A 23138-nucleotide genomic window follows, 5' to 3' on the forward strand; every position below is an offset into this window, starting at 1 on the left:
ATATGGAGATACGCTGCGCTTAAAAGGGGAGGACAGAACAGTTTTTCGAAAAGATCGCGAGCGCGAATATGGTGTCCATTACGCTCTAAACTGTGCACTTCTGGCGCGGCGATTGTGTGCTCGGACGGCGAGCTAATGAATGTTTTTCGTCTCGGGTATTTTCATTTGAGAGGCTCTCGAGGCTACCATGGTTGGCGAGACACGAGGCGATGTTTGCAATTTTTGTTCAGGCAAAAAATAGACGTAATGAAATTAGCGTGTAGTATGGTAAGGCAGGTATTCGAAGCTTCGAACAAAATGTAAAACAACAATTTCAATTAAGGAGGGAAACCACTGTGGCGGATTGAAAAAGTCGAACATTTTTTTTATCTCCTTTCAATACTTGGGGTTTTAAGAATCACTCTTTAAAATATTAAAGTAAAATTCGCAAAAATGACAAAGTTTATCATGTCAAAGTAAATTCATATTTTGATTAATAGAATTAATGAAATGAAAACTCCCTAAATACAATAATTCGTATCTTATGTATTTTTTACATTTTTGTATATTAAGTACGTTCTGTAGTTGTTTGGGAATTAAAATTTCAGTCTATTTATTGCATTGTCAGAGCCTGTACACGAAGCTATAGCATTCAGAATGAAAGAAACAGGAAATCGTTGGTGGAATACATTTTTGCATATTAAGTGCATTCTGTAGTTGTTTGGGAATTAAAATTTCCCACAAACGCATAAATATCTGCAGTCTATTATACACGAAACTATAGCATTCGGAATGAAAGAAACAGGAAATCGTTGGCGAAACACATTTTTCCCGTGCATTCTCGCGTGGTTTATAGTTTCCTCGCGGGGTGTATGTCGAAAAATTTTTTTCCACAGACAATAACGTTGATCTAGATCATGGTAGTAATTTCGAAAGCCTCGCCCATGGTATCAGAGCAATATCAGCTATTTCGTTCTCGCCGAACGAGCTAATTCCTGGCCGATAAGACTGCGTATCGTGTTAATCGAGGGAGATAAGAGGGCTACCGTGGCTTCGGGAAGGGGCGGAATTAATTAGCGTTCGCCGCAACGGATTGGCGGACGTTCGAATCGGAGGGAGACCGGTACCGTTTCGATCGTATCTGGGCTTAACTGTCACGGGCTGGTTCACTGGGAACGAGTTTAAATTACTCGAGGAAAAGGCTGTTGCACCACTCGATACGAATGTCTTCATTACGCGGCCATATTTTCGGAGTAATTATCGACCGTCGAGCAAAGCGCTTAACTTAAGACCTCTAACGAACTGGGGAGGATGTCCTGGTAGTACATAAACAAGTAATTGCTCGAGTACTCTGAATATTCACTAATCGACTTTAATCCTTCGGTCAATAGCCGGAGGACTCGGACAATCTCTTCATTACTTCGTTAAAAAGTTATTGTAGTTAGAAGAATTATAAGACCATTTATAAACACAAAGTGTTATCTAGAACGCGATGGGGGATCATTTAATGCAAACGAAATGGGTGACTATTAGAAAATAGGTTTAGTTCGAAACAAGAATTAATCTTGAGTATAAGATTTTGTCATTCGAGTCGGTTAATTTAGAAATGTTTTGAAAGAGAGAGATATCTTCCTCGAAAGATAAAAGAACGGAACAGAGAATTATACTGAAGTTATTTCATTTATAGTATCAATAGTGACTAATATTAACTTTAACCTCAAGAAACTAAAATTGATACGTCCAACTTTGCGAACCGCGATTGTTCAGAGATGAATATACGCTTGAATGTGTCACGGAATCATTATCCATTCATGTACAGAGATTATGGTTTCATCGACTATTCAGTAAAGAAAAATTCCACAAGGAAACTCGTTGCGTGTCCGCGAAAGCGGATTTCTAGCAAGACGATGTTGCATGCGATTGGTATCGATGCGTGCAGCCTCGACTACACGCGTCAGGCCTCCACGTAACACAGAAAGCCATCATTACGCGTTGGCCATTCATCCACGCGACTATGTTACATTATATTACAAAATTACTCTGTTCGGTTAAGGGATGTCTATTACCTCCGTACCGAGTCTACTCTAAAACCTGGGAAAATTGCTAAAGTACCTCGCCACGGTGCACCTGGGGACATTGTATGTTTTCTAATAGCAATGTTTAGCCACGAGATGGGCAGATCGAATTTCTTTCGAAGATAAATTATACTGATAAGAGCACGGGACACTTGAAAATATCTGTCATGGCGTGGTGACTCGAGAAAAATGAAATCAAAGGTTCATACCTTGGAAGCTTATGCAAATTGAGTGGTGTAACTTGCTCATCTCCATTTTTCTCGATTAAGGGGGCATTCTAGTCTAGAACCTTAACAAAATCAATTTTTTTTATTTCAAAGCTAGGTAGATAATCCTACGTTCTCATCTCGTATTTGTCCCAGAATTCCTTTCCTATGTATAATATATCGTCATGTATCCTTACTGTTTTCGACTGTCGAAAACAAATGCAGAAAAATATCCAGCTAGACATATTAAAGTCAACGAATGAGTCCATGCTATTGATCTCGTTCAAGCCCCATTACTTCTCTAAAACAAACTCCAGTATCGACCTTAACGAGTTCAAAGAGCAAAAGAAAAGGTCTCGCAAAGCCACCGAGCACCTCGAATCGTAAGAACAAGCAGGAGGAATTTCTCCGCGAGACAGAAAAGTCAGAACGCAGCGTTCTTCGCGCGTCGTCGTCGGAGGGAAAACGAACCGACCTGTTCTCCATTCCATCGGAAGAGGCTCGAGGCACTGAAGAAGCGTGGAAACGCGCGAGTTCCCGGAGCGGCGAGTCTCTTGGTCTTAAAGGTGTCCAGCAGAGGAGGACGTCCGTCGGAGACGCGGTTCGGAAGCGTTTCTTGCGTCGCGGCGACCGATATCGGCTCGCGGTGGCCTTCTATTCCCTCGTACACGTGTACGCAACCACCGAGAGGCGGCATTATACGCGGGTCCATTTATCTGCGAGGATAAAATGCAGATAGGATCTGCGTCCGCGCGAGGTCCTGCCAGTATTTGTCATGGAGATGCGACCCACCGATACCACCTCGCCCGTCCGTGGAATTACCCTCGCCGCGCTCGGATTCTTCAGCGTACGCCGGTAATTTACCGGGCCCTCGACGTCGCGTCACGCCGCCGATCCTTTCCGCCCCTTCCTTCCTTCCTCAACCCCCTTTCTTCTGGCCCCCGACTTCCATTTTCTGACCCCCCCTCTACCACCTCTCGAAGTTCTCTCTTCTTCTCCGTTTCGTCCTTCGTTTGTGAATTTTGTTAACTACCGGGAAATAACGCTGGGACCCTGATGGAGGAACAGGTGGAGACGCTTACGAGCCACGAAAGTTTTTGCTCAACGGTGAAATTGACAGGTGGCTGGGAGCAGATTATGGATCTCGCGCTACCAGGAATTCCGGCCACCGTTTCGTGGAACGGTGCTTCTTGCGGTCGTTTGGGGTGGCTCTGGGTTTGTCACGCTGATAGGGGAACGAATCAACCCCTTGACGTACGATTTCATTCCAGGCAATTTTTCAAACGTGCACTATTTGATTTTGTATAAATTTGATGTGTTGTATTCATATATAAGACTGGATGACAAGTGAGTAGCCTCATGATTGTGAAACTTGACATTAAGAACTTGTGACGAGTCAGACTCGTTATTATACATAGTGAAATTTACGAATATAATTTAGTTTTCGCTAAAATTACAATTCAAACTGACTGACTGACTGGTTAAAAACGTAATCTCAAAAATGACTAGTAGTCAATTGTCACCTAAACGCCCAACGAATACAATTCTTTTGCCAGCCCGAATTCGTCCATCCAACATCCTGTGGGCGTAGTTTCCCATATAACAGGTACCCAAGGCGTAGATCCCCGGTGGCGCGGATCCGTTGATCGATCTCGATCTCGCAAAAGCTTGACACGAGCGCACAAAAGCGGCGTTCGCGCGAAGAAACGAGGGGCAGGGGGCACTCGTTCTCGTTTTAACGCCTAGCGAGAGGAAGGTGTTGGCGTCGTCGCACGCTCTTTCTGCTCGCGTTGGTCCTCGCGACGTTCCGCGCGCCACTTCCTTTTCACAGCCGCGTGTGAATGCGGCCTAAAGCGAGAGGGGGTCCGCGGGAGGCGGCTCGATCTCAACGCATTGTCGTTTTCGGTGGTCCCCTCGACTCGCGTCGCATTCTCCCCCTCCCTCTCGCCCCGTGCACGAACCGTAGGGGATGAATGTTCGAAATCCGCTGGCCGAATGAATGGCCGGAGTGATGTTTGTTTTGAGTGCAGGTTCTCGCCCTTTGTCTCAGCGGGAGCCGCCGCGCAGTCGTTTCTTCGACGAGACCCTCGACTCTTTCTTTCCTTTTTCATCCAGCAATCGTACCCGTTGGTACCCCAGTACCTTCTTTTTTTCGCCTCTCCCTTTATTTGATCGCTCTCTCGCGCCGATCGAGAAACCTACGCCGTCGAGACCCCGGCTGCCGCGCGTACGCTTAATACTACCGGGGACTTTTTATTTTGATAAGAAAAAGGAGAAGCAAAGTCCGTCCGTGTCGCGGTACAACCGTGGCACACGGGTGAGGGGGACGCAACGAGGACCGAGCCACGGTCGTTTTAGAATCTTGTTTTTTACCCTTTGCTTCCTCCCGTCCGGCCGATCCAATGCCGCGATCAACGAATCCGATACTGGCAGTTACTCCGAGACGCGCCATTGTTCACCCTCCGCGTAGAGCGTGGATTTCAGGAAAACGATCGTCGGACAATAACGTTCAAACCGATCCCTCTACGAAACCATGTCTCTCGAACCGCGACCAAAGTAAGTTTGTATTTCAATTTACATGTGGAAACGGTCTGGCTCGCGTCTTCCCCAATACCGTGCGCGTTATAAAGCGGAATCTCCGCTCTGCTCGATCCATTCACACGTTCATCCTCTGTTCCCTTCATTCGCACTATCTCTCTAATTTACTCGCGAGAGCTGAACGCTGGGGCCTTTACTCTCGATCCCCCAACAGGAATCGACTTTCCAGCCAGCCAGCTACTGTTTGCCTTTTGTTTTTGTACTTTCGTACGTTCTCCTGGAAAAGTAACGTTTGCCTAGAACGGTTTGTCGATCTCGTTATATTATCGTAGGCGTAGCAAAGGTTACCGAAATCGCTCCTTTTTGTTGTGTTATCGTTTTAGCGTTGCGACTTGAATACTATAAAGCAGTAGTTCTTAACCATAAAATGGTCGTAGATGGATTTCTAGAAACTTGAACACAAAAATACTAGTGCGCCACTAATTCAGATATAACGGGAATTTATTCGTTCTTCTAACTGTTACGCAAAGAAAACAAATACTAATTCAAACAAAGGTGTTAATGTTTAATAGTTTATTAAGTAGGTATACGTAGATACTTGGACAGTACAAAAGTTCAGCTTCGAGAGATACGCCTAACAATAAGTTACTTTTACTTTACTTTTAGACAAAAATGGCTGACGTGTAAGAATCTTAAGCCTCCGTACAGTATTTAAAAATCTAAAAAATGCAGAATCGAAATGATTCTTAAGCCTTCTCTTGAGTTACCGAGGTTGCTGTTAAATCTTTTCATAAATAAGTATTAATAACGATGTCCCATATCCTTCTTCGGAAGTTTCAGGATAATTTACACGTTTGGATGATTTTATCGCCTTAAAGTCTCCTCGCTAAAACAAACCGCGATTGCGTAAAACGAATCTGACCAAGTTAGATCAATATTTACGAAGGGTTTAACGTCGCCGGCCCGAGGTTCTATCTCGTTTAATTCTCGAATTCTTGCATGAATCACCACTTATCCGCGTTTCACAGTCACTTCATCGCACGGGTTCCTTAAATCCGACGGAAAGCCTTTCAGGGGCTGAAAAGGTTCGGTCGGCTAATACCCGAGTGGAAGTTGTACATTTCTATGCAAAGCACTTTAAGCAGTTCGTGTTTGTTCGGACGATTAAGATTCCCGGCTGTCCACGAGGATTACGTCTCGTAAGTGCGCACGACGCTCGACTGTTTTACTGGAAACTATAAAGGGATCTCGCTGCACAGGTGCAAAGCCTCGCGGATTTTAGCCCGATTAACGTGCTCCCAATTATTGGCAATTGTGAAAGCGAATAAGAATTACAGATAATTTTAGTTCTTTTTTTAAATTTGATTTATATTTAGCTTTTTTATGTTTATTAATTTTATCTTTGTGTTACTATTGACCCCATGTCGTGTTACAATCGTCTCAAGATAAGGAACGGTTGTAATTCTTTCTCTGTCTTCCATTTTTGAGTATTACTTGGCATACAATAAAGTAACTGTGAGCGAATACTGTCAGATAAGTAGGTGACATTTTCATACAACAATTTTTATTCCAAGTGTAATATTTTTTGAGTCATTGTATCCCAAAGTCAGTGTTACTATTGACCTCGGTGTCTCCCCTACGTGAATATCTGGTTATGGACATAATGGTTAAAACGTACACTATCGACGTCTAGAATATTGTATATCGTCGTTAACTTCCAGGCTCGTTTACGGTGCTCGATTGCGCGCGAATCGGTATATCATAGGCATCCCAACGTCAAGGCGATCATCCATCTCGTCGGGAGAGTACGTCGTGGTCCCGGTAGCCGGATGATTAATATCGTAATCGCTAAATTAGTAACACTTAACTCCCAAAGAATTCTATCGAGCCTCCGTCCCGGTATCGACGCGTCGACAGTACGACAGGGAGACTTTAGCAGGGAGACGGTAGCGAGAGAGAGTTGGTCCTTTGGCTGCTGGTCCGAGAAACGTCTCGTCCGGCCTAGATACCATCAGGGTCCCCGGAGGGTCCGGGTTCGGGAATCATTAGGGCCCAGGGGACGACGCATTCCGCAGTGGGCACCGAGAGAGGCAGAGAGTCGTCGTCGGATCATCCGGTGGCCCTCGACGTGGCTTGTCCAACGGCGTCCCTCCGCGAAGCCTTTCGAAAGATCGGCCTCACGGCATTTATTAAGGCCCTTATCAGATTTCGATTTGGACGACGTGGAGCAACGACGGATACCGTAATTATTTTTATTAGTACCGCGCTAACAGTCCACCTCCTCGTCGGCGCGAACCACCGAACGATTGAACCGACGACGCTCGCGCGAGCCAGGGGCCCGATCGCACAAAGGGGGCTCGATGAGTTTTCGGGACGCGACCTCGTGATTCTTTTATTGCGCGCCACCGGCTCTTGTCTTTTCCTCCCTACGGACGATTCTCTCGTCCTCGTCGCGAGGTGTAGCCGGGGAATCACTAATTCTGGGACTTTTCGTTGTTACGGATAGCAAACTACAGGGTACGGTCATTTTTTGGCCCTCAAGTTCAGCTCGTTTTAGCTAAAATTTTTCAATTTTTCTCATTTTTCGGACATATTGTATTATTTTCTAGTTGAGACTTCTGGTGTGAACGAAATTCAATTTTTCGAAACCTCTAGAGTAACATAGCCGTTAATAAGGAGACTATCGTTCGACGAAACCATTTTGCTAACTGTGAACAGGAACTGTAGTTGAGGAACCGAGGGCAGACAGTAACAGTAGTGTTAACCTAAACCAGGTCCGTCTCGAGGAAAGCAATTTAAACGTTGACCATGCACTGATGAAAGCTGATCGAAGCACGGAGTTTGATGGAGGAGCTCGTTCGAAGCGAGGAGACGGCCGGTGGGCGTTTACGCTCACAAAAGTCGGATACAAATTGTAACGATAGACGTACAAATAGGATAGAGTTACGTTGATCAGGTGAAAAGTGCTTTTTGCCACTTCCACGGTCGGCGTATCATCAATCATCAATCACACCAGCATCAATCTTTGTTACGGTATAATTTCATTGACCTGTTAACGTTCCCTCGTTCCGCGCTCTCATCAATACACACAGCCGTGTGTTATTGACTGCAGCAATCAATCCCGTGAACCTTGCCGCGGGCATCAGTCTTCGCTCGCACGTCATGCGAGCTGATCAGCGCTCGAGGACTCGTCATAAAATCATCCCGGGAAAACTGTCTCTCGCGGAGAAACGTTTACGATCACGATAAAATAACAGAGCGTTTCCTGAATATAGCGATCGATCGAATTATTACGATCGCGTAAATTGAGCAAATGCAATACTCTTTCCTGCAAATTGTACAGTGGATTCTAATTAATTTGTGCACTTTAAATATCTATATTGTTATTGACGATATAAAGAAACGTCAAAGAAGAAGAATATTCGGTTCGAAGAACTGTTTTATCAAGATTAGATTTTCTGAGATTTCAAGATTATTAATATTTTGTATGAATCATCCCATCATATCAGATTAATTTTATTTGATGAACAATTTACAAAAAAGTACTATGTAATAGGGTGATCTTCATGAAAATAATTAAAAATGATCGCGATAGAAAAACTGGTGCAGCTAAAGAATTTATTTTTGTAAATGTCTAAAATGGTGGCCATTAACGTCGCCGCACTTCCGTGGGCGATAAATAAAAGATTCTCTGGCCCTTCTCATAGTGACTTGACTAATCACACAGTAATATTTTAGCATCTGCTGTTTTAATACGCTCCTTCATGCTCTCTGGCGTCATAGAAATATTGTTATAAACGACTGCTTTCACAGTTCCTCGCAGACAAGTCGAGTCATTTAAGCGAGCGAGCAGGCCATCGAGTATTTGTACCACGACCGGATCCAACGCTGAGAAAATTTGTTATTTAATCTGTTACGAGCTACAAGTGCATCGCGAAAATGACTTGCATGAATTTGTTCTGAAATAGTTCTGGTAACACAGCAGTTACAAAAACTTGCATATTTCTGCCTATTCTGTCAGCGATAATAAAATGAATATCATTTCATACGTTTACACTCCATGGATCGATTACACGTACTTAATTGTCCATACTGGATAAAAATTGATTTAATAAAAAGAGGATTGTACGAAATATTTCTATTCCATTATATAATATGCTTCCTTTTTTCTCTTCTGAGAATTCGCAGACCTTCGTCAACCACGCGTAGACCCCTGGGGATTGGCAGGCCACAGTAATAACAAACACTGCCTCGAGCCATGTCTGTCATGCTTGATCTGTAATATTAATGTCTCATATATTATCGAAGTCAGTAGTCCCCAATACTTCATACCGTGTAAATAAAATTAATATCGCGTTTATATTTTGAAACCCACCGTTATTGACGATGTTAACGAAACCGTTTTTTCTTTCTCAACGTAACTGCCTGTTACCAAAAAAAAATTCTGGCATCTATTAATTTCCGTTTGAAAGTAACACGTGACGTTTCCAGAATATCTACGTCAAACGAAACATTAATCGCGCGCGTATTAAATATAGAACGTTTTCTAGTTTTTACACTCAGTCATTTCTCATCGAGCTTTCAACATGGCCCGTGAAATTCGTGTCTTGCTCGCCTAATTAACCCACTGTTAATCATTCTGACAGATGAATTCCGCTTCCGGAGTTGCCGGTGCTCCGCCACTGATCACGAATTCTTGCTGAGCATTGTATTTTAATTAGGCACTTCTATGGAATTATGGCGATGATAACGAGGCCATTGCTCGTCTCCAGGACGAGACGTTAATTATGCGATTGAATCGTATTCGAGGCGTGGTAGGAAGAGATGTTCGCACGGAATCGTACCTTGAACCATCCACTTCCTTTGAACTTGTGCAGTAATGACCGCTATCCGTAGAATTATATATCTTTGTTAGCCTTTGTTATTATCTAAGCTTTCTATTTTTATTCCAAGGAAATTTCATTCGTCTATATAATGATAAAAGATGTCAACACACTTAGAATATTTTAACATCGGTGCAGGGAGTTGTAACATTGGCCGTTATGTTTGCCATCTGCAATAACGGAAAACTGTAACGATGATAATAATTACGTCCTTATTATGGTAAGTCGAACCTGTAATATAAAATTACGCACAAAGTAGTCGTTCACGCGCTACAGGAATAGCATTCAATTTGCTTCGGCGCCGGATCGATATCGCCGATCGGTGAACGCTCATCAGAGATGAGTAACATATATTCGATTAATGGACGACGAATAAAATCATCGTGTAGCAATTTATTCATGACGTTCATTAGATTGAACAGCTATAATTATTATACATAAATTGCTGCATTCGATCATTCAAACTGTAATTTTTATTGGGGTACACGTAGGAATTTACTTCTGGTTTAACTGAAGACAGATTAAAATCCGTTAAAAATAGGTAACATTTAACGTGTTATTTAAAAAAAAGTAAGTGACGAACGAGCAAATTTGTGGGGGGTTTTGTGTGATTCTTCTTATTGTTAATACAATAAATAGCAAGAAGCGAACAGCTTTCGAAATTTGACCACAGTTGCACTTATGGTTTAAGATAGACAATATTTCCATTGAAACGACGTTAAAATTTGTGTAGACAGCTGTTAGAGGAAATAATTCATCGAGGGGAGGAATAACGCCCCGAAAAGAGCATTTAAAACTCGATCACTTGGAGGGGTAAGTTTGGTATCCACGTCGTCGTCGCAGGATTACGATCGGGACCCGGTATCGATGTCGTCTTCTCAGGATCGTCGTAGTAGAGCAGGGTACACAGATTTATCGCGGTCCACTTGGTACGTCCGACTTCCCTGGGGAAGGAGGAAAGAGCGGTAGCGGTCCAAGAGGGGGGGCAAACGGGGCAAGAGCACAGAAAGAGGCGAGGAGAGTGACTTGGGGAATTTACACCGTGGATTTGGTCGCTGCTCGATCCCACGGGACCGAGAGAGGGCAGCGTGTATCCTCTTCATCTCCTCGTGGAAGAGAGGACGCTCCCCGACCGGTTCAAACGAGCGTTCCGACCGCGACGGACATGTTCGAGCAAATTGTACAAGACAAGCCTGCATGCTTCGGCAATGAGCCTCTCTCTCTTCGCGTACGTACCGTTTCGTACATATACGCGCACGTACGAATACGTTCGAGGCGGTCTGCCTCGTGTCTTTCGGGGCACGAACGATCGCGAGTACGTGGATACCGGGGGATAAACGAAAGACGATTTTAGGAATTCGTCAATTCGCTCGCGAAGGTCGATCGTCGAAGGAACCTGGCGATGGTTGCGGCTCTGTACGAGTTGAAACGTTACAAATTCCTCGTACTGACGATATTCTAAAAATTTTAGAGGTCCAACTACTCTCCGATTGTGTATAAATTTGACTCTTTTAATAGTCTTAAATTTTGGTGATGCAAAAATAATTTGAGGTCTTCGAAATTCGAAAAATTGTTTCCTTTATTTGTTGCATCGTTGATTTAATATATTTTTAACGGAGATTTTTTAAAACACACTTCCAAAGTAGTTAAATTGATTTACTCAAATTTTATCCTCCTAGATTATATAGTTTTCACGGTAGAGATTCTTATAGATTGGCCTGTTTTTGAAGGATCATGGTAGTTAGTGTTAATAGCAACGGGCGAGGCCGCGCCTAGGTAATTTGACGCCCAGGGCAACACTGGAACACAGCGTCCTTCATTCATTTCCTTTGTAGCACATATATATTACGGCAGTATTATACAAGCACCTAATTGTCGTCATTATTAGTCAGGTATTTCCAATAGGCTCAAAAAATAATTCAAACAAAAGTTCATCGAGTTTTGTCTTTGGAAGAATTATACAAATAATGTATGATCTATTCAGAGACTCTAAATAAAATGTCTTTTCGTGAGAATAAAACTCCACTGCTAGTTCTCACTAGATTTCACGTAGCAAGACTTAAAAAACCAGCAGCATTTCAGCCTCAAGCATCAAATGCTACCTCGTACGATGCAACAATTAAACGATTACGGTCGTAACTTTTACACATTCTGTTCCTCAATACATAGGAATTGCAAATTGAACAAGCCATTACTCCCCACAATCAAGAATGTTTCATGTACAAAGTTATCAGGTCGCTGCATTAATTTGGCAAATGATTGTTTACGAGCATTAAACACTTGTCGGCCAAAAACACAATTGATCAATCGATTTATTGAAAACAACGTGAATTGGATAGCGTGGAATCGCGTGGAAAGATTCTCGAGTATCGTAAAAGGCACGCACGTGTGTGCGTCGGCCATTAACGACTCGTCGCGTATAATTTATAGGCCATTAATTAGAGGCCGGATAAAAGTGACCACTATAAAATTATAGAACAGTGGGCGAGAATCTGTGGCTCGCTAGCTGGGCCTCTCCTTTTCTCTCGCGTCGACCGTCGTTGCTTACACCGTGTATAATCCTTGCTTTTAATACCGGCCGTGCCCCCCGCGCGTGTTTTACATTAACGCCGTAATCGCGCCGCTCCCGCGATCGCGATAAATTCGAACAGGCCGTATGTTGTGCTTTGCGATCATCCCGAGACGCGTTAGGGAAGGTCAGCGATCATGCTCCGTATCGCTAAAATTCGTTTTACGATCGAACGGTTCGAAAGAGCGTCGAGTTTGATCGTTTCATTGGACGTTTCCGAGTTTTTTTTTTTTTTTTGCGGCATACCAACTTGTTAATATTAGAGAATTTTCAACTTTTTGCATTATTTCATAAGTTCAAATCGGCTTTACACTGTGAAAGTTCGATAAAACTAAGATTATCGCAAGACAAGTTTACATTTGAAATTAATTCAAGTCACATCGGTTTTATACTATTTTAATTGAAAATAACGATTATTTAAAGGAAATAAATACTTTCGTAGATAGATGAAGTAAAACATTTATGGCGAATGTTATTAAAGTAAATACATATCTAGTTTCAGATGTTTGGTCTGTTACTGTGCTTACCACGCATTGAAATCACTCGAGCGGGGCTAAGTGCACCGCGTTGAAAGCACCTTCTTACCATGCGTTGAAATCTCCAGAACTGTTGTAGTCACTATACGTACACTTTTCATTCAAACTGCGATAAAACAGCAACAAAAAATCGTACAACGATTTTAAAGGAGTCATTTTAAAGGGGAGACCTCTCCCTGTAACCACATTGCAAAATCAATTCCTCAAAAAATTAATTGAAATGTGTAGAATCGTTTGAACATATTGAAATTTTTTAAAAATAATATTCTTTATCTCATCACTCTATTTTTTGATGTAAGAAAATTTTCGGCAATTAATCATTCACAGATGTAAAAATAAAGACTTCAAGCTTTAAAATGAACCCAATCTGATTGCCATGCGATATTTCATTACGAAGTTACAGCAGTTAAAAGTTCGACAAATTTTCGATCATACTTTCGTGACTCCTCAATTCTGCTCATGAGTGCATAATACAGAATAAGTAAAAATAAAATATTATTTGAATGTTTATTTACGTATTCAGACCATGCTATTACTTTATATAATTTATTTAACTATTCGTTTAAATAATATTCAACTACTATCGTTGCCCAGAAGCGATACAATAAACGAACGCTTTAATTTTGCTGTTCATCGCTTAGAGACGTTTCGTCTTAACATCACCGATCCCGAACGCGTCGATACCGCGTGCTCGGATCTCACCAGCCCGCGCGTGGACGTCTTTTGTTCCCCGTGGGGATTGGAGGACCTCTGCGCAGAATGTCGTGGACAGGAGAGCCGGGTGAGGGCTCGAACCTCTCGAGTGATTTATAAACGGATCGAGGGGTGGGACGAATGCAAATTTCCAACCACGTGAACTCGCTGTTCCGCCCAGCGAACGCCGCAAGAACACTCGTCTGTCCCCATTGTCTTAGGTCTATTTATCTTCGAGAGATTCTCCCCCGTGGTCCGCAGGAATGCAACATTCTTGCGCCCGGCTTTCCCACTTAACCTCGGAACGTGGAAGGCAGGTGAGTCGGTCGGTCGCTTTCAGAGTTGATCACTCTCGCCGTCGTTAATCATCAGCGTCAGACGAGATTAAGCGAGGGTAGCTTCTGCCACCCTATTAAGGCTAACACGGTAGGAGCCGTCTCGGTCCTTTGCGCGCGTGAGCTTCAAAAAGTAAATCGACACGGGGGCTAATTAAATAAAAACCATCGACGATGGGAAATTAAATCGTCCGGATGCAGTTCTCCTTCGCTGGATGTTGTTTCAGTAACAGGACTCGAAATAAACAACGACTAATTACGCGTTCCTTGCTTCGTTAAAACTCGTTTCGCCGAGTGTATTCGTCCCGATGTTTATCGCGATATCGCTGTGACGTAAAATTGGGACAATTAATAGATACGTCTAGCGGTAAAGTTCGGATGTCGACTCGCGACCAGCGTATCGCGGCTCAAATTTAATCGAGGGGCCGATCTTTCGTATTAAATACATTATACCCCTGGCAAGCGTGTCGCTGTTATCAAAATCACCGGCTTGAATCTCTCCAGTGGACGTTACCAGGACTTTCGCTCGTAATGGAGCCCCGACGAGGAGTCGCGAGCGTGTTTCGAAGGAATCCGTGAAAGATCCTCTCCGCGTCTCTATGTGTGCTCTCCCCTGTAGGACGCGAAAGAGGAGGGTCGATTTCGTCGGCGGCGAGAGATCGCCGATCTCGTAGATGTTGCACGGCGTCGCTGATGTCGCGTACAAAAGAATGACCGAAGGAAGACCCTGGCCAGAGGACGAAGGAGAAGAAGAGGAGGTAGAGGAACAGGAAGAAGAGGAGCAGAAAAGAAAAAGAAACGGGGGACAACGGCGAGGACGATCGAGAAGAACGGAGAGGGAGAAGGATTGTTTCCTGGTGGCTCGAGGGCCCCGTCTCTTTCCATCCCTCTCCCTCCCTCGTCGTTTTGTTTTCGCGACGGTCGAGCCGGTTTGCATACGAGCAGGACAGAGATAGCTAGCGAGAGAGTTAGAACCAGGCTGGTTGCTCCGCTGTTGCTCAAAAGGCCTACCAGGAGACCGAACGGATCCTCTCAACGGACTTTGGTCCATCGTTGACTTCTTCTCGTTTCGCGAAGTATTCTTCGAAGTCGATCTTCATATCCCCCATGCAATTATTATAATAGCCACGCATTTTAATTCATTGCATGTCCAGAATTCTTCTAACCCTTGTATTATTATTTATTATTGCTATGGTTGGGTCGTGAATGTACAGAGATGTTGGGTTAACACTAGAACTATTGACAATTATGGTATATTCATTTGTACCAAAGAAATGTAAGAAATGGATAATGTAATGAAAATTGATAAATTTTTATTAGAAATTACGAATGGGTCATTTTGACAGCTTTGGTAGATCTAGTGTTAACAAGACTTCAGCAAAAGTTCTCAGGCGATTAATATAATCAGTTGCTCCATTATATGAATTCAGACGATGAGTCGTGAAGAAATGGTTACTGGAAGAGAAGTTGCTTCGAGAAAGCAAAATTGTACCGTTAGAAAAATTGGGAAAGAAATGTTTAACAGTTCAGCTCGAGAATGAATTGTTTCAGATCCAAAGTGAGAAGTCTTGTCGTCCATGCGTGGCATTCAAAGTGTTAATTAGAAGCGTAGAAGACTTGGGTGGGCTCTAGAAAGCTCGCTAGGTGTTTTAAGCGACGCCTCGTGGTCCGATCTTTCTAGGATTAAAAGTCCAAGCACCTCACCGGGACTTTCTTGCGTCTCTTTGTGCGCGTAGCCCTTCTTCCACGCCCTGGTTGTTTGCAGATATCTAAGGAGGAAGGATTTCCCGAGCCACTGAGCATTCATTCCCAGTACTCGCGAGCGCGCATACGCGCCAGTGTGTGTACGGTACGCGTGAACGCCGAGTAAGATCTGTAACCCCAGATACGAATCTGTGAAGATATCTCGACGAGTACTGCTCGAGACTTGGCAGTCAGTCGGGATAACGAGTACCGTCAACCACGATTCCCTCTTCTTCTCCCGTTGTTTCTTCCTCTTCTTCTCCTTCGTTCGGTTGCCTCCTTGGTCGCTCGTTTCTCCGAGTACCGAGGTGTTTCGAGCGAAGAAGAACGTTCCCCGCGTGACACCGCTTCTTCCTGCTTTTCTTGCTCTTCGTTAAGTCCTGCTATCACACCTTCTGCCGGGACCCTCTATTACCGATACGATCGCCGGAGGACTCGGATTAACTACCGGTGTTTCCTAGTAATCCGTGCCGAGTCCACTAACTCCTGGCAAGTGGTTTATTCGGGGAACCCGGTGAACGGTTACCACGGCGCTGAATGGTTTTCAAATACTCCTCGTTCGGAATCTTCATTGCGATTGTTAACAAACTCTGAATACGACTAGAGTTTCAATTATATCTTTTAAATTCATAATGTATGAATTGCATAGACGTTGATATAATATACAGAGTTGAATTTCATAGATTCAGCCTGGTGTTATGATTTTATAAGGTAGCATTTAGTTTTTGAAGTCGTCGATTCATTTCTTTTCGAGTTGTTTTCTTTATGTGGACAATCACTGCTTCGAATCGTGCTTCTTGACCCTTTCTATCTTATGGCCCACTTCTACCTCATTTTATTTCAATAAGAAATTTATTATAATTCAGAGCTCAAGATTTTGTATCAACTCTAAATACACAAACACCAATAATGATTATTTCGAAACAGTTTGTGCTGGATAAAGAGTATATTTTTGTTAATTTCTGTTTGGTGTGTGTTTGACAAGCTCCCTTCCAGTTAGCTCTTGGAGTTAGACATCATTCTTGTCCTTAGAGCGAAAGAAACTGTGATCAGTCGCAGCGGAGGTGTTTCCTCGATGAATAATAAAGTGCGGGGATCGGATAAAAAGGAGTCGGGCGTAATCGCGTGATAGCGTGGCGGACAGAGGAGGAGGGAAAGCCACGCACGCGTCGAGAGTAAGTGTGGCCAGACGTGGGGCCGCGGAAACGAGGAAAGAAAAGAAGAATGCCGGACGGTTCACGGTAATAAAACACGTGGCCGCACGCGAGCGTGTGTGAGTGCGTGCACACGATGATTCGAGTCCCGAAAAAGCAAAATAATCAAATTTTTTTGCGTGCAACAAACTCTGAATATGATTACAGTTGTATATTTTTTGTGTACCTAAATTATTTTGTGCGAGTGTCGCGACGCATTCGAATGTAAAAGTTGCTCGCTTTGCGCGACGAGGACGAGATCGCGATCCCAGATCCGGGATAAGATCGCGAGCGCCGCCCTAGGATCGCGACGAGAGCCGTTCATACTTTTCGCCGACGTTTTCGCGAAGATAAGTTGAAATATATAATTCACGCGTCGGGTGAAATTTACGCGCGTCGACGTAGAAAAAGCAACGGGGGATTTATGCGCGTTCTCGCGCGCGACAGAAACGCCGTAGAAAGCGTTTCTGTGGCGCGGCGGCGTCTCCATAAATTTCGGCGCCCGGAATTCCATTCTTCGGGACGAAATTAAGTCTGTGAAACTACGAAGCAAGCCGATGGAATGTAGATATTAATGGGCCCCGTTCGATCGGCGCCGTTCTTTCCTTCCGATCGTATCGTTCGCCTATTTACATAATTATTTGTCCACCTCCGGTCACCTGTACCCTTTTTGGGATACATGTCACTTGAAGGCCATTGCTTCGATTAGGATCTTGTTGCGCGAGTTTGGCCAGGAATACACGGGAATTTCATGAATTTAGTGATCGAACGAGGAACCGAATCACTGGCGCTCAAGATGGAATTAATACGACTATTAAAGAAATTAATGCAGTTTTAAATTTCTAGTGTAATATACATATTCAGAGTTTGAAATATAAGAGACGATTTCTTCTTCCCTTTACTTTAGATTCAGCTACGGGTATAATGCATTATTCTATTATATCTTCCACGTTTCCAGTGTTGAGATTAGATTGTCGAATGTAGGAATGAACACTTTGTACGTGGGATTTAGCTACTCGATTAGAATCTAAGTATGAAAGTTCCGTTCAAGAATGCGATGGAATTTTGCAAATGTACTGGCTGAGCGATGAGCGAAGTCTACGAGCATATTCTTGATAAATAGCATCGCCATAATTTGCTATCTCAAATTATCTTGTTCATCTTAAGCGTCGGAACTTGCGTGTTAAATGTAGCAATAAATATTAGCCACTCCGACACGTAATATTTTACAGAGCTTATTAACTCCATTGGAATCCCACTGTGTATGTTTTGTCCAAATTTGGCGATGAATAAAATTAGTTACAATGTTCGCGATCAACGCCATAACTCACTACTTCAAAGTTACTTCGCCGTCCTAAATATAGAGATTAAACAACGAAGCAACGGGTGGGTATACGTAAATAGATGTTCTACGATTATATAAATATATGGAAAATAGGGCAATTTTGATTGGAAAAAATTATTAATGAGCCCTTACTGCAATTACTTTGGAAGCGTTGTGAGGGTGGAACCATCCATAAAGGATGTTGAAGAAACTTTTTTTGGCCTGTATTGTTTTCTCTGACGACAATTTTTGACACTCTCAACATTACTAGATTACACTTAACTTTTCAATATTAGGTACTCAGTACTCATTTTGTATTTACTTTAGTCGAGTAACTTTTGTAACATCCTGAATTCGAATAGCTCGCAGTACCAAACAGGAGTTTATCTATTTTTCTCAATGATCGACTATTAATTCCCAACTTATCGAGCGAAACAATCCCCCACCATTAATTTGCCCGCGCGTTATGAGTTACGATCAATAACGCGGTTTGAACCTATCATTTCCGTGCGCGCCGTGCACTCGCGGTTGATCCAGAAAAGGATCGAGCGCGGTTCGATTCGACGGGTGCTGGAAAAATGCACGGTCACGCCGTCCCGCGACGCGTCGAAAGAAATACGCAAAATGAAATGTGGGAACGAAGGTCCGGTGAGATATCGTCGAGTCAGCTCTCTCAGAGTCCCTCGATTTTCGTCCCGACGGAAGACACAAAAACGGAGATTGACATCGGTAACAGACATCCGATCGCGATTCGATCCGCGACGGAAGAAACGGACCGGGCATCCTGCGCGAGAGAAGTCGAGTACCGACGACACGGCGAAACGCGAAGTCGCGCGTCGACAAGAACCGCATCACCGTAGAATCCGAGGAGAGGAGAGAAGCCGATACTGGATTCCACGCAATCAACATTACTGGCTGCCGTAGGCCTCGACGTACAGAGAGGAATCCTCCTGCCTTTCACCCTGCTGTCGGTTACTCTGCTCCTCTCCTCCCTCCGAGCACTGCTACGCGGATTTCTCGAACAATTGATCGAACACAATGGGAAAGCAACGATACGCGTTTCCATTCAAAGCGTCGTGAATTTTGTAACTCTCTTCGCCGGTGGGTGCGCGTCCTGGCAATCGGATTTCGACATCGGAAACAATGAATAATATTCAGCCGACGATCTATCCCGTCGAACGTTCTCCGCCATTTTGGGCCACCGCGGACGTCCCGACAAATTGCAAGAGCACGACGAACGCGTTGTCGCTGTCGCTCGAGCTTTGCTTTTCGCAACAATGCTCTTTCCGTTTCACGGTAATGGCGCGTTCCGGCGGATTTCCACCGGTTGGCTCGCAATGAGCGTTGAAATCGCTGTTACCGTGTACTGCTCGAGCGACTCGATCCGAGTATCCGCCGGTGGCTCTGAAAGGCTTTTAAAAAACGATCTGGGAATTTAGAGGCTTGTAAAACGCGATTAATCAACATAGTTTTCCTCTTAGATCAATCACGATTATTAGAGAAATAGTTACTTTTGTATATAGCGGTTAGTGAGTGAGCTGCCATCTGGTGGACTCGAGAATAAAATATAAAAAGTGGGACATTCTTTCCCCCCCTATTTTGTTTCTCCAACAACAATAGTGAATTTGAAGTAATCATATTCATTATTTTGTTTGAACGAAATAACTGACGAAAATAAAATGGTAAAAAAATTCTATGTCGACCTCAACGATGGGTCAATAGTTAGTGCTTGACGATCTCAAGTCTGCCAAAGCTCGTTTACGGAAAAATATAAGAGTCTATTGAAGAATAATAATTGCGAAATTTTCGTTAAAACGAGATCACTGCGCCCGAATAAGCAATCAGGTGGTTAGGGTGGCGAGACACCGTGATGCGCTCTTTTCTCTTAGTCTCCATAAGGCACGCTCGCGATGCGGCCTCTCGATGACTAAGGACTCCGACAGGACTCTCCGGTGAGCCGGGTAGACGAGCAGAATCTTATCCGTTCCATTCCTCGTCGTGTCGTGAAAGAAGCCGCGCTGATCAACTTGTCGCTACTCCAATTATCCCGGGTTTCGTCGTCGAAACGATCGTAGAACTCGTTGATTGATTTACGTATTATCTTCTTCTACCTTACGTTCTACGGACCACTGGTACGCACGACTAATCATCCTGGGCAATTAGCATCTTACTAGAACATCTTTTTTGCGCTGGGTCCTGGAACATTACCAGCTTCGAATTAGTTCCTAAAAATTTTTACGTTTTGGATTCTGAATTGGATGCAGTTTGAAACTAACAGGATAAAACATTTGATTGAGAAAATGTGGTTTGGATCTTAGAACTTTGCTAGATGTGATACGATATACGGTCTATATTTATACTCCTCGTCACGTAGCCTTCTTCTTGGGTTGTGCCAACAGCTGTCTAGGAATATCCCTATGCGTGGGCACGCAACTATCAACAAATCACAAGTATCACGTCCCCGGGGGACTTGTATTAGACTCTGACAGTAAGAACGAACCGAGAGAAGACTTCCTTGCGCCAACTAGAACCTGACGGAACGTCCGTATTCGTTTCTTCATGTTTCAAATTTATGAATTCGAATAGAATGAGGTGGAATTCGTCCGTGGTTTTCAATCAAGGAAATTATAAATAAATTTTAATCACAAATTACGAAACGAAAGAGATATACGTCGATTTCATCTGACACTGTAATAAGCAGTTACAGATTGTCTCACAAAAAGAAACATAACGCACTACTGTGAAAGTGAAAAATTTATTGCAATTAAATGATGATGAAACAGATAACTTGTCCGACGAAAGTATTGTTGCAACCATTAATGAAAAACTTAGTTTTACGAGCCATGCAGACTAATTTATGTTGTTACTACTTTGCTTTTTTATTTAAAAAATCCAACAATGGACTCTAATTTACTTACTATTCGCGAATAAAATTTACCGCTATCAACGAAGAATTTAGCCCCGATTTAACTGAAATGGCGATCACCCACGGTCAGGATCGCTCAATCCCGCGATTCCTCCGCGACGAAAGTCTATATTACGATTCATTTAATTCGCGATTCGCTTTTACACGCGAAACGGCCACGAGTTTCCAGGGTTTCGCGAAGCAGGATGTTTCCAGTGACAGTGCCAGTTTCACGTGAAATCAATTCGCGTTAATGCCCGTAAAAACCGAGGCGACGTCTCGCGGCAAAAACAATGGCCGGTGTGGCAACTCCGGCAGCTCCCATTGTCTGCGGAGTTCCGCCGTGCGCTGCCGTTGAGTCCTACCAACATCGTGGATGCTGGATAAGTCACGAGAGCGGGCAACCAGTACCCGAACGGAATCGTTTCGTCGGCTACCGCGCAAATTTACGAGCGGCGCTCGTCACTTTCGCTATCGTCTGGAAATTAGTGGCGCTGATGCTATCGCGATCGGGTTGAACACGCGGCCTCGCGAACCACCTGCGAGCCAATTTCTCGAAAAACCCGGCGAGTGTCGAAACGTCCGCGCTGGAACGTGTTCATCCCGAGAACTTTTCGTTTCGGGACCGACGCCTCGACGTGTCGCAAATCGTCGCCTCGAGAAAGAGAGATTCCCCCGCGGATAGGTGCATGCAAACAGAGTACAACGAATATCGATACCAGCTACGTCGAATACGGTGCAGTCCCTTTGCTATGAAATTGAAACGTTCCTGAGTAATCTTTTAATTTTTCTACGATTATGAAAACTGATATGGAGAAACCATCATACTCCTGGACGAAAAAGTGGACTTGTGAGAATACTTAGTATTCAAGATACGAGCGTTTGAAGCAGTGGGCATTGCATAGCAGAGCACCTAAGGCGTGACTAGAAAAATCATTGCGCTAGCCAAGATCGTCGACTTGCAAGGGTTGAACGATCGAGTTCTATTTTCTATGTAAAAATTGTTTGAATTATTTTGATACTTGTAATTAGTTTAGGGTCGCTCCATGCTATATTGGTACATTGGTAATATACAATAGTTGAATACCATAGTCTGTTCTAGTCTGGTGTTAGAATGATTTTATATAGTAGCAATTGGGTTTTCATTTCGTTGAATTTTCTTTCGCCGTATTATCCAGGTTGGCCATTTATCGACAAAGTATTTGATCTTGTCGTAGACCACTTGTTCAGCAGAAGTGGTAGTTGTTTTCTCTATCGTGAAATCGACATGTGCTGATTTACTTTCGTTAACCTTTATTCTCGATGTGGACAATCACTGCTGCACTTGATGTGTTCTCAGAGGTGCTTGGTTGCTACAACAGGGTTTCTATTTGTTATAATTATTGCTGTGTCATCAGTAGAGGTTGCCATTGTCCTGCAATGTCGGAGGTGGTTGGTATGTCGGAGGTGTGTATTAAAAATAAATAGTACCTCACGGCGAGTTATGGGTGATCAACCAGACGCGCATTCCGGATTTATCGAAGTATGTCATTCGTCCCACGCTTCTAATCGTGATGTATTGTGCGATAATCGCCGACACAAAGTAGTTTAACGCAGTCCGCCCACGTGTAATCATTGAACCCTTTAAGTTCGATTGGACGCATTGTGCGTAGAGAGTAATGTTTAGTGCGTACACCGTGGAATTATTATTTTCAATAGACCATTGTACCATAGAGAATCTGAAGAAGGGTCGAAGTAGGGATTGAAAGGAACTGCATTTTGGTGCCTCATTGAAATTTTGTTCAAAATTGGAATATGTTCTTATTCACGAATAACATCTAGTGTATTGTAATATTTATTCCCATCAAATTTTATTAAAACGAATCCTCGTATTGTATGATTATTCCAATAAGAATTCACTCGAATAACGCCCAGCTCTGTCAGACGAGACGCGAGAAAAAGCATCGAGTCGATAGCATCGACGTATTCAAGGTTTTCGACTTCGTCATCGAGCTGCCCTCGTCTACACGTGACAACATCCACGCCTTCCTTAACGCACGCCATTACAAATTAACACATTCTGCAAACCAGTCAGCAAAAAACTGGGTTACCGATAATTAAGCCCTCGCGGATTTCATTTCGCGCTCGATGGATACGACGCACTCGCGAAAACGAAAAAC

The sequence above is a fragment of the Colletes gigas genome, unplaced genomic scaffold, assembly GCF_013123115.1.
Source record: "Colletes gigas isolate AHSC1104 unplaced genomic scaffold, ASM1312311v1 Colletes_gigas_Sc00060, whole genome shotgun sequence".
NCBI lineage: Eukaryota > Metazoa > Arthropoda > Insecta > Hymenoptera > Colletidae > Colletes > Colletes gigas.